This window comes from Aythya ferina, assembly GCF_964211825.1.
Source record: "Aythya ferina genome assembly, chromosome: 4".
NCBI lineage: Eukaryota > Metazoa > Chordata > Aves > Anseriformes > Anatidae > Aythya > Aythya ferina.
In genome coordinates, this window is record NC_140300.1 from 15,251,394 (window position 1) to 15,265,178 (window position 13,785).

The 13,785-nt window shown below is 36.3% G+C and overlaps 1 long non-coding RNA gene across 1 annotated transcript in view; it reads right to left on the minus strand.

Annotated features, from left to right (window-relative positions):
- Window positions 1–248: 248 nt before the first annotated feature.
- LOC311436571 overlaps window positions 249–13,785 on the minus strand; it is a 137,398-nt gene continuing 123,861 nt past the window's right edge. Inside the window, exons 11-12 of the long non-coding RNA XR_014692946.1 lie at window positions 5,071–5,161; window positions 249–1,417 (exon numbers count right to left, since the gene is read on the minus strand). This is a non-coding gene — a long non-coding RNA (uncharacterized lncRNA). The remainder of the gene's footprint in view (window positions 1,418–5,070; window positions 5,162–13,785) is intronic.

Below are 13,785 nucleotides of genomic sequence, written 5' to 3' on the forward strand. Positions count from 1 at the left end.
ATACAAATTGTATTCATCATTTGAATAGAATGAACAACCAGGGCAAGAAACAGGCAACCAGAGGTGAAAAACAAGCAAACAAACAAACAAACAAAAAAACTCCTTACAAGTTAGGTCAAAATTTTCAAACAGAAGTGGAAGTAATTGAAGAATAGACAGTTTTCATTATACTAATAAAATAAAACTAAATAAAACAAAACAAAAGGAAGAATGAATCCCCCAAATGAACACAAACCATATTACAAGAATAGACACAAACAGCTTAGTTTATTTTCTCTCTCAAGAGCATACAAAACTTGGAAATAGTCCCCCATGGGAAGTGAAGGCAACAGGTAGAATTACCACCAGAAAGAATAGATAGGATATCATATTGCTTGTTTTTTGCTTAAGGGAAATGCATAAATATCCATCAGAATGTGATTACAGAACCCAAAGGAAGATATTAGCAAGACAAATTTAGAAATAAAGAAGTTAGGAGTCAATATTTAAGTTGTAGATCAAACAATATTTCTTCTTAGTGAGAAGAGGATACCTTGATTTTGGTTTGTTTCAGTGAAAACAAAACCAAAGCCCTGATGCATCAAGCCTCTTTGAAGTATTTCTAGTTTTCTTCATGTACATCCAAAGATTTTCTTTAGAAAAATAGTTATGTTAATTATAAGATCTTTCTCAAATTCCAACTGGATAATTGCATTTTGTCTGATTATATTATGCCACAGCTGTGACAGGAAAAAATTTTATCCACCTGCTGTTTTAAGCTATTGTGTACTTTTACAATTAATTAGTTTCTACATTTCACCCTAGAAACAGCTGCATTTTCAAAAGTAGATTTCACAAACTCCTGAATGTTCTGTGCACATACATGTGTAAAAGTACTTTGATTCTTTAGAGTATATGACTGTAAGATGATTTTAATTAACTCGTAATTCTGACAAATATTTATCTAGTGCTTTCAAAGTCTGGATAGCTTCTTTTCCTTCTTTAAAAATCTGAGCAAGGTGGAATTAACAGGCAGATTCCAGCTACTGATAGAAAGATGAAGTACTTATTCTTGCTTTTATTCAGTTGCTGTGAAAATAATATGGGAACAAAAGTATTTTTACCTCATGTTCAATACAAAGATGTAGCACATTTTTACTCCATTAAAGTAAAACTTTTTTTCCTTCAAGCCTGGGGGGTTAAATATTTCCAGATTCATCATTGCAAAAGAAAGCAAGTATATCTTTCATTAAAATTGATTCACACAGTGTCAGAATATAATGTCATAAAATTATCTTTTCACTACTCTCTAGAGAATGTTGTATTCTGTGCCTTCCAGGAGGCATTATCGTCTTTACCATCACATCCAAAAGCTACCTAGAAATTGTGTAGCACTTGTGGAGTGGAGCACTTCCGTGGCATTCAGAAATCTTATTGACTGTAAATTAGAAATGAAACAGACTTAGAAAACAGCAGAACAGATTTATATAGCCATTATTAATTTCTTATGAATACTTCAGCTAAGTATTAATCATCTATATTCTTCCTGCATATGGATTACTATCTGTACAGGGAACATTGTTCTTTTTGGGTTTTTGTGTTTATAACAACACTGACATCAGCAGAACTCTATTTCCCTCCTCATAAGGAGCAGGATGTGAAGGGTCTTAGGGTCTGGAAAATCATGGCTATGATCTGGCAACAGGGTTACATGTAATCTCAGTGCATTCTTACAAGAGCCAGGATGTGAACAAAAGCTTGTGAAATGGAGGTTCCTTTCACTGCTGCTTCAGGTAATACCACAATTTAGTATCAACTGAATATTTGTCTGTGCGCCCCCAAGATAAAATGCTTTTCAGGGTGAGAGAAACTGGGAAGGACCAGAGCATGGGACTGCTTGTCCCAGGAATGCAGGCATCATATTGCACAAATGGGTGATGGTGGGTTGCTGACTGGCTCAGGAAAACCCACATCTCAGCATGAAGATGCTGTAGGTCTAGCAGAGACTATGTTATTGGAATTCACTGTAAGCTTCAGTGGTAATTCATGCCCTGGTTCTCATCACTGTGGACAGCAAACTATTGTGACAGTCCCAGGGCCTGGTTTCAATCACACACATGGGTATTCGAACAAGTCTTCTCAGTTGTTTCTTCTTTCACTGCCTACCTCCTATATGGGTTATTCTGGCTGCAAGATCAACTGTATACAGTCTATTTTCATGCTTACTTGCAAGAGCTTGGCACAGTGGGAGGCTCTAAGAATGACTGTCAACTGCCAAACAAATACCAGCATCAAAATACAACATTGATCTCTGAGAGAACTGCAGTTCCTCCCTCTCCTCTGAGTTTCATTTGAGGTTTCTCATCTCATGAGAAATAAAGGATTAATGTCATGCAGAAAAATAACCTGTCACCTGGGAGTGTCATATTTTGTGAGATTTATCTATTCCTTATTGGTGCAGACACTTAACTAAGTTTATCCGAATGCTCATCAGTGATAGTGAAATTGCATGGGGTCTGTGGGTTGCACAGACCCATTTTACTCCAAAAGTTTTCTGGAGCTGTATTTACTTTAATCCTTCTTTTCCTTCCTCTTCTTTTTCTATAACAGCTTTTATTCACATGTGAGTTTCTGGCAGTTTCAATATGTTAAAACCCATTTAGACAACATTAAAACTGAGAATTCTCCACTGTATAAATTTAATTCCAATTACTCTTATTCCCTTGTTATCTGCTGGTTATAATGTGAAGTACTTTCAAAATTGGCATATTAAAGAAGCTATAATTTGCTCAACAGCTGTAGAAACTGTGATAATTAAAGGAAAAATTAATTGGTTTTATTTTGATGTTTCTTTTATTATATTGCAAGTATGAGAATTTTCTTTTCAAGTTAAGAAGTCATCATTTCTCATCTGTCAATTTATCTATATATGTACTTCAGCATCATATTTTTCTGAGCACCTTCCAAAAATGAAAATATGGAAATAATTTTTATCTCTCCTTTTTTTTTTTTTCTCCCCTCAGCCTGTAGAAGAAATAGATTGCTATATTTTAAAGTCAACAAGGACCACTAGGTTATTTAGTATGAGATCCTCAATCAAGCATTACATCTAGGTATGCTTTTATTGAGCACAAGGATGTGATTTCAACTTGGGCAATTCCAGACAGGCATTCAGTTGTGATATGAAAGCTTCAAAAATGAAAAATTCAGCACTTCCTTCAGCAGTTCATTCCAATGTGTGCTGAGCACCAGTGTAATTTCTTTCTACTAGAATCTTTCCAGAGTTAACTTCTAGCTGCTTCTACACTGCCTTTCTTCAGTAGATTAGAAAACTTAGTACTGAGTGTCTTCTCTGCATAATGCTATGTATACCATAAAATCAAAGCTTATCTTGGTCTCCTCTGGACAAGTTAATTTGATTTAAATCTCTATGTTTTCCATTGTAAGAGGTCTTCTTTCAGGCCACAGGTGAGATGCAGCCAATTTTTAAACTTTTTTTAAACTACAAGCTCCAGAACCAGACTCAGAAGTTTAATTTGGCATGATTACTGCCAGGTGAAGTAGCAAAACCTCTCTCCAGCTCTTAGTCCATGCTTCCTTGTTTGCACATTTAAAGAGCACTAAGCTTTATGCCATGGCTTTGCAAAAGTTGCCTACACGGACCTGCTTCATCAGCATGATTCCTAAACCTTTCACAATCCATTCATACAGTCCCTTCCTGAACTTTAGCTGTAAAGGACAGATTTCTAATAGCCTAGACACTGATTTCTAGTAAATGCTCTACCAAGTCCAGTTGCCATAACTGGATGTCTTCTATGTTGAATCTTACTATGTCTGGTGCTTTAATCTCTAGAAGAAAGCTCCAGAGAAAGCTTAGCTCAGGCAAGGCCTAGTTCTGGAGATACTTACAAGCAAAGAGTGGACCTATTTAACTAGATTCATAACTGGAGCAGTTTAGCTCAATTTTTAGAAAAAATTGGTATGAATCTCTCCAAAATTAAAATTAAAAGATCATTGACTGGTCTTGCAGATATTTGCCTGAGCTTTCTGTTCCTTAAACTTCTAATCAATATAACGAGTATACAAATATTTATCTTTATAAGTACTTTTCATTAAAAGCTAATTATAGTATACTTCTGCAATTAATTATTATCTGCTTTAAGTAGATACCTTACAAGATTATACTTAATAAAGAGAATCAGTCATTCTCACACTCTGCAGGCTGGGAATTGTTTTAAAGATAAGTTTAATTCCAGTTAAACAAGATGTACTGTAAATGTTCCCTTATACATTCATTTGACATCCAGGCCTCTAGAGAACTTTTTGCTCCTTTTCCACGTTGCTCTGCATCCATTTTACTTCCCCTCTAGCCATCCATTACAAAGAAGAATTGCGTTGCTGTGATCAGACACCACTGCTGCAGTGCTACCCTGAGCAATCTGTTTCTCCAGCACACAGGTTTAATTCTGGTTGTTTATTGACTTTCTCTGGGTTTCGCAGAACACCTCCTTCTGGATGACTGCAGACTGACTGCACTGCCAGCCAGAGGCATGGGTCTGGATGAGGCAGAAGGAAGCCTGTCCCTATGGGTAAGGACCCAGCAGCATCACAAATATGTCAGAATCCATGGTGAATTACACAAATAGTTAGTAACAGGTTAAATTTTCTTTTCAAAAATCATCAAAAATTGGATCATCAAAATGAACATGATAATGCATAGAAGAAATAGCATATACAAGACTGAATGATTTTTGGTGTCTTAGTTATCACAGTAGGAAAAAAATAATTGAAAATCAGCATTTATCTTTCTCCAACTTGTTAGCTCATGTATTGAAAGCTTTTTAACCAATGAAAAAGTCAGTTCTAATTTATATGCTCCACTTAGAAGAAATACCAGTTGTGAATGAAACCTAAAACAAACAGGGTTACTACCTCCTTATTACCACCTGTCCTTAAAGGGTTAGAAAAGAGAGTGGTAATAATGTTTGAGCATGTTTAAATTGCAGCTAAGGAGACACAGGTTCCATTTTTTTGTCACTGCAGATAAGATCCAAAAGAATTAATCTGTGGAGAGACACAAGAATATCTCACCTTCTAAAGTCAATTACTTCCACAGAGAGAAGTTGTTATAACAAAAGCTTTCTGCTTTCAAAGTGTGAAATCAACCTTCAACTGCACACATCTGCAAAAGGGAAAAAAAAAAATCATTAAATTACCAGACTGGTGTTACAGATTTAATACAATAATAATAATAATAAAAAAAAATCTACATTTCATTATAAACAGTTTAGAATAATTTCCATACTTAATCATCTAAATCTTGCTTCAGTTTTTAAATCAATGGTTTACTCACTGTACAACATGGCAAAATCAAGGAGCACAGTACTTGTTAAGGCTCACAGGCAATTGATTGACATCAAAGGGCCCTCCTAGACATTTCCCCGAGATTTCAGATATATAAATGCACTTTGAAATGAAGCTGTGATCCCAAAGCAAAAAGAGAAATCATAAAGAAACCAAGGTATTTTCTTGATTACTGCTCAGCATTTTTTTGTAGATGGAAACAAGACCCAGAAGCTTGTCTTTCAGCTGTTTGATTCTTTGATGCAGGGTAATGGTAATAAGATTTTATGGCAAAGGGGCAAAAGTTATAAATAAATAAATAAATAAATAAAGGACAATAAAAATGATCCACTGGCATCAGGACAGCATACATTATTTTGGTTTTGTTACTGTTGATTTCTTTTTTACAAAAGCAAACAGTTTTATTGTTTCAATATCTGAAAGACGAGATGCTGTCAGATAGGCTGCTCACATGAATGTAGAGACTAGGTCTACCATGGTGTGGTGTGACGGTATATGCAAAACAAACTGTAAAACAGTAGTAGAGCTTTTACACTCCAGCTGTTACATTATACATCTGACCACACTGTACATCTTTGATTGAGCAGGGGAAAATAACAGTATTTATATTGTGGAAAAAAACAAACAAACAAACAACAACAAAAAAAAACAACTGTTGTGGAATTTTGAGGGAACTTTTACATTAAATACTCTAATAATGTTCAGAACTTGTTCACCTGGTACTCTTTGAATAAAAATAAATAAATTATAATAATTAAAATTTGATTAAAATACTTGATTGAAATACTGGTTTTAAGAATCTAAATCATTTGGATATAAATCCTGAAGCAGTATAAGAAAGTGAAATTGTCTGGACAGTTGAAAGATAAATATTTAATTGTTCCTCACTTGTCATTTGACAAGCAAAGTTAACATTTTCTGTCTTTTTAAAGATATTATTGCATTTGTTAAAGGCCCATTGGCTTCTTTGTTGTGTGGTTCTGTTTACTAGTGATGCACTATACGTTAAAAGGTCTGAAATCTGTTGCAAAGCATTTATGCCCAGAAGTCACATTTATACCCTTTCAGTCCAACATATCTCATGAAACAAATCAAATTGACGTAATAGACTTTGTAAAAAAAAAAAAAAAAGTGAAAATATAGAAGGACTTTTTCCTCATTAATACAAAAGAAACTACTTCTGACATATAAAAATGTCATTTTTGTGCCTCTTGTTTAAGATGTGTAAACAACAAAGTAATCTTGAATCGTACACTGTTTCTGGTAGAAATGAAAGCCAAGTGGCCAATTTGAGCCATTTTATGTCTTTCAGATGAATAGCTGTGAGGAACATCCTTTGAGGCAGACAAATGATCTGAGACAATTCCCAAAAGGTATGATTATATATAAGCACCTGCTTGCTGTTATGATGATTCAGTCAAGAACAATTGTGAATGCTTTTATGAGTTCTGCAAAGTTATTAACCTCAGCAGAGTGCAAACCAGTCTTTTCTTAAGTGTCACAGTTCTGAAAAACCTCCAGCAACTCTCATGTTTAATATGATGAGAAAGTCTTTGTTTATTGGACTACCTAGTCCAGAAGAACAAACTTCAGACTGCCAGACTACGAAGACAGGGGTAATCAGAGAACCTGTAAGTGGATGAAACTGGAAATTGAAATGAGTCTAAATCCAATAAATATTGAATCTGTGAAAGGCCTTTTCTAGTACTCTTTGTTATCTGAGCTGCTGAAACTTAGTTTGACTACCTCCTGGCAGAGTTTCTTTTCAGATTCAGATTTTCAGATGTTCAGCAAAGTGGGCAAAGACTGTATAGCATGGGGTCCAGATTTACTTCAGCTTTAGTCACAGGATCACAAAAATAATAATGAAAAAAATGTAGTGAGAGTAACATGACATCAAGAGGCCCTTAACATGCATGTGTTTTCGATGCCATGACAATTAGACAAATATGGAGCATGAAAGGAAAAAAAAGGAATGTTAGTAGTGCCTATGTGCAAGATCGGCTATTAAGAAGGCTTAAATACTAGTGTGCAACAGCACATCCTGCCTTTGACTTTTCAAAATCAAAGACATTAAAGAGGGAAAGGCAACATTGTGTGGGTATGAATAATGGACCTTTACACTTTATGGAGACAGAAATTATGAACATATAATGAGATTAGAGTTTCTTTACAGAAAACATTATGGAAATGAATGTAGTTTAACCACAGTCCACATTAAAATGCCATGTAGCAAGTTTTGTACAAAATAGATAATATAATAAGTAGGAATATGTAATTGACATAAAAACTTTCTTATGGATTTTGTTTCTTGATGCCTTTATTTCAAAGCCAGTGAGCAGAGAGACAGTGGGATGTCATCATGAATAGCATTAGCCCATCATGAGCAAAGTTTCACTGTGAACAGAACTCCTGAGGATGCAACAGTTGTGTTACAGCCCCAACTTAACTGAAGGGAAACATAAAATAATCAAAGTCAGGACCTTCTATTCTTTGATCACTGATCTCCAGATTCATTAGGAATTTTTTCAGAGCTTCAAATATCAAACACTTGTACAGGAAGAATTTATGCATATGTAATCATGTATTTTTCTTCTTTGTGGTAGATCATGGCTATTAAGTTGCTGGACATCTCAGCTCTACACATTTACCTACAGTACAAGAAACTTTCCCATGTTTCATCAATGTTCCCATTGATAGCTGTGCATGTAATTTAATTCGACAAATAATATTCTCATAGGCCTCATCAGATAAAAAGCTCTTGTCTACAGAACAGCATAACCTAAATCAGCATAGCATTAGAACATGAGAACATTTATGTCCATTTTGCTACAATGTTAGTACACAGATAAACCAGGTTTTGGTTCAGTGATGACCACCTGGTCTCCTAGTCATACTGAATGAGTGAAGAGTGATTAGCAGAAAGAGTTATTTGGTGTGTTCCATTATCACTCTTTTGCCTCTTTGGCTTCATTGCAGTAGCAGAAGCTGAAATCTGCCCTGCCATGGCCGCTTTTCCCACCCTCCTTTTTCTTTCTGCACTTTTCAAACTTGGTAGGACAAAGACTGATGCTAGCATCATCCAGATCAATGATGCTTTCCAAATGCATTGAGTTGAGTGTGTAAAATTCCTCACGTCAGCCTGCACTTTGTAGCGTACATAACCTTGATTGACATATGTGAAGTGGTTCAGTGAGCTGTGATCAACTACGGATTAATCTGATCTTGTGTTTCATGCACAGATGAAGGGGTTGGATAAGGGAAGTCAATTTTTTTTCTGCTTATTTTTGTTTTTTATTAGTGGAAATATCTGTCTTGTTTGCAAATGCTGTTGGTAGAGAGCTAGATATTGACCATTTCTCCTGAGTTGCATAATAGGCATGGAAGAAAAGAATTTATCTGCCTGTGGTTTGCTGCTCTTCCAGTCTGAGGCCATGCTTGGCTGCTGCACTGTGCAGCAGCCAAGCCCTCAGACAGATCTGTCCAGCCAGCAACTGCTCATACACCAAACCCCTGCTCACACACCAAACCCCTGCACTTGGAGCAATGTCTGTTCTCCATCACTGAAGACTGGCTGAAATGTGTGAAAATATACCAAATCTAGTGTTAATCTTGCTAGTTTGTGTTCAGGTGCAGCAAAGATGTGTCAACACTGGGTATGGCTCTTCAAGTAAGAGCTCACACTCTCTGGCAGGTTTGCCAAGGGTTTCAATGTTGAAATTCATGGCACCATCTCTTCATTTATTGGCCAGTGGAGTTAGATTAAATCTAGCTTGGCTTTGTGCCTAAAAGCAATGCATTCATTACTTGTTGCAATGTAACTTTATTCCTATGGGGTGGAAACACTTTCAACTTGAGCAACTAGTTCATCTGAGGTCGATATAACTGCTGCTCACAATGAAGAAATAATCCACCAGCTTTAGGCACAGCCTAAAAAGTTTAGAAAGTTTTAAAAGTCTAAAAAGTTTAGGCACAGCCTAAATTTTTGTGCATTCTTACTTTCTTACTTTCCTCTTGCCTCAATTTCTGCTCTGTGCTCAAAAGAGCAGTCACATTTTTCTGTAAACAAAGTGAAAATATCCCAGAACAAGTCAACTTATCAAGCGCTAAGAACAACTGGACATGGCTCTTTGATACGAATGATACAGCACCACTTTGGATACAGTTGATGTGTTTGGTGAAGTTTGCAAAAACCTTGCTGTAGATCTACCCACGTGCCAGGATCAATTCTTGAGTTACTGTCTATAGTCAGGCCTTGATTCCAACATATGCACCCAGAACTAGTGAGGAATGACTCTGATAAAATATTATGTCAGTTGCAATTGTTGGCTTACTAAGATGTTTGGGAAAAATAAATAAAAATAAAAACAACCAAAAAAAAGGGGGGATTTTACAAAATATTCACCAAAAAAAAGAAAACACACACACACACACACACAAACCCTTAAACACATGATATCTGTTTAAAAGAAATTTCCAGATTCAAGTCGTTGCCTGCAGCTGTGTCCTAAAAAGTTGGCTATTTTGCAGAGGATATTTCTCTAACATCATTTGCTAAATGCAAGGTAAAAATGGCTAAAATCAGAATAGTAATTGTAGGGTCAGAAAGCTGTTTCCCACTTAGTATTGAACACATATAGGTGCAAAAGGTTGGAGGGGTTCAATAGCTGATTTTAGCCCTTTTTTTTAGGCAGGGATGGGGGTAGGGGAGAAATTTTGGAGCATATTAGCTCTAAATAATCCCAGATTTTGGATCCAAGACTTGTTTTAAAGAGAGCAAAGTAATTGCAGTTTTCCAGTTAACTTTATTCTATACATGTAAGCTTTAACCTTCACTTTATTTGCTGAATGGGTGGGTCATGACTCATCGACATAATCTCTTCAAAGTCTGCCAGCCTGGGTGCCTTCCCTAATGATATTGCTTGTTTTGTGCATTGATACAGTGACAGTTGAGAAAAATGCTTATTCTTTGAAAGGTCAGTGTACAGCTTAATCTACATCAGAGCAATCACTTTCTGCAAAGCCTATTGCTGAAACATAGATTTTAACCTTTTTACATCTCAACTTTTCAGTTTTCTTTTCATTTACTGTGCTCTGGACTGACATACCAGCTATTTGACGTTAAAGTTTGAATTCCTCTCTCCAAAATGGTAAGTTTGGTAAGGTCAGGATTATATCTGTTCTTCCTTATCCTCAAGAGTATTTTAATGAAAGACCAGCATTACACAGCTCAGTGCTAAAAGGATTTTAGAAATTGCAGAGTACAGCATTCCCAACTCCATTTTATGAGGAGAATCAAAGCCAAAAGTGCTCTGATTTTTCACTACAAATACTACTTTACATCCTGTCATGACTGGACAAAACCTTGAGAGGTCTTTCAGTCTTGCCACCTGCAGTATTGTTTTGCTGCAATTTTCCATCAAGTTCTAGTCAGTAAGTAAATCAAGGCAGAACTGAACTTGCTCAGTACAGAGTATGCAACCAGCATTGCTGGTAACTACATTAAATTAACACTGGTCTGCATTAAGGTTTTTAAGACAGAATTGTGCTGTTGCAAGTACTTCAGGCAACGTGAACAAACACACACACAAACAGAAGGAATACATACTGTTGGAAAAACAGTCTTTTGATTTTGAAAGTTTTTTCAAGATAATTAGAGAAATTATTCAGGTGGGACAGATGTAGAGGTACAAACATCTAATAAGACAATCAGTAGAAAGACAGTGAACCAAATAGAATCCTACCATATGACTCTACTGAAATTTATTGTGTGAATTAAATAATATAGTTCAAAACCTTTCTACATCACTTTACTATTCTCCCTTGGCACAAGAGAATGAATTAGACAGCTGTCACCTTGTCTGTAAATAATGTTCAAAGCTAATTTCTTTGAAGAAGTTCCTTTATGTGCACTTCAGTAAGATGAATGTAGATAATTAAATATTAAGATATTTAAATCAAGTTGAATATAGTCCACAGCCAAAGTAAATTACTACCTTGTACCGAATCTTTATCGCATGAATCTGCTTGTTTTGTTTTGCTTTGTCTTACTCTATTCAGAAAGCAATACCAAGGCATTATCACTAGTTTTGGTTACAGTGTTCAGATGACATCCTCTTTTCTGTCACACTGCCAGTTTTTTTCCCTGACTTGTATACTGCCTGACTTGATGTGAGGTGCGAGAGGTGAGGATCACATTCCGATGCTCAATTGCATTCTCTGCTTTGTACCCCCAACAAGTTACTGAGCAAAGTACTTCTGAGGTCAGGGAAACAACCAGAAGCAATGCTCACTATGCAAACAGCAAAGCCAGGGAGAAAGATGACCACAAGTCCTGATGGAAACACCAGAAAGTTCTATTAAGAAAGTTCTTCAAGATAGTTTAATGCCCATCAAGGCAATGGTCTGATGCATTAAGATGAGGCATGCTGTGTATTTGTTTTAGCAGGAGGAGATGGTGAGCTAGATGCACCAGAACTGAGCCCCTGCCCCCAGCTGTGATATACCATTGAGCTATGTTCACTAGATTTATTGCTTACTAGTCAAAAATGTATGTTACATTAAAAGCAATACAATACATTAACTGATTGGGAAATTGTTTGGTATGAACTTAGTAAATCAAATATGGTTACTTTTTATTCTATGAATTTTATGCTATGTTCTTAAGCATTCGCAGACTAAGATATTTTAGAGCCACAAATCATTTGTAGCCATCATCAGCCTACAAATATGACCTGGCTTTACAGGGAACCAGGCATCTATAGCTACCTAAAGTAAAATTTAATTCATACTTATGATGTTAGTATGAAAATGTTGGGAGGAGAAAGGTGGGCACATGTGTAAGCTCTCAATTGTAGCAGCACTGCATGGAGGTGAGAACAGCAGAGCTGTCCAAAAGTGGCACTGTTTTTCCTTACTTCCAAGCTGTTTGGTGCACCATACGTTGTTATGTCAAGTCATCCCACATGCAGGCTGGTTTCGTTTGATTTTTAAGAGTCTCACACTCCCTGGGTCAGGAGAACACTGCCAAAAATATATATTTGTCAGTGACAAGAGAGAGACTCCTCTCCATTTGCATTCCCTTTCTGTACCTGCAGCCCATAGTTTAATGGAGGGGATTGAAAGTGGGTAGTGTATGGGGATGGTGAAAAATAAAAGCTTGTATAGAAACAAACAAACAAAAAGGCTATATTCCTTAACGGCTCAATTCCAGACTTCCTAATAATAAAATATGTTTAATTGGATATTGTTCTAGTAAGGAAGATGTAGCATCATTTTGGAATGGCATCGCTCCACTGCAACACATTTGCAGCCTTTCAATTTCAGTAATTAAGTTATTTATTGGAGAACTACTCTATAAATTCCCCCCAAACAGGCTGTAAAGAACAAAATATCTCTATACATAGTGTGTGAGTGATTTATAGGGACCAGTCACCTTTAAGCTATGTAGCAAAATAATGATTCCTTCAAGTTAGATGGCTAGTTTTAGCAACATGTATACTAAACAGTTGCCATGTAATACTTCCCTGTAAACTGATACATGGCAAGTTGTCATTGCTCTTTGCAGTATAAAAATTGTGACAAACATACTGAAAGAATGATTTTTTTTCTCTTTTAGCTGACTGTTCTTTCAGAATTGTGAGGGGAATAGCAAACATGTTTGTAATTAAAGATAACACACAATTCTGTGTTATCATTTTACCTACAAAACCCCAGGGTAAAACAGCTTTAGCATGAAAAGAAACACACATGGAGCTGCTGATGGGATATTCTCTGCTTGAAGTATGGCTTAGAGAGAAGAAAAAATTTGAGCACAGATCCTAACAATAGAAAAATAAATGGGATTCCATCTTATGCCTCTGTCTGCTCGGTATTCTCATATAATAGCTATCTCCAAACAAAGTGACACAATAAAACTTTTTGTGGGCCTCCATTACCTGCTGTTATCATCTTGGAAGACAGGACTGCCTGTAAAGCATTGTCTGCAATGGTCAGCAAACCTTTTTAATGTGTGGAGTCTTTCAGGTATTCACCTTCCACAAAGGTTAGGCCAAGGCAGTGAGAAGGTCTTCTGCTGACTCCTGTGGACACCTGTAAGTGCCTGAGACAATACAAAAATGTGTGCTTTTAGGAAAACATTAGACTGGCATGCAAAGCATGCAAATTAGCCCTGAAAAGCAGCACTGAGGTGTTAATGTCTTCCAAACAGCACACATTTTACCAAGAAATTTTAACGGAAGATAACATGATTAAGATTTGTTTTTTCCACAGAAACTGATGAAAATTCTTGAGTATTTTTCAGCAAATAGTAGCATGTAGTAGACATGCTATGTCTGTTCTGGTGATCTGCCTGAGACATCAGTCTGCAATCCAGATGTTGCCCTGTTTTCAGTTGTATATAGGCTCTTGAGACCTCGTTCTTTGGTAGAAGCAAGGTTGCAT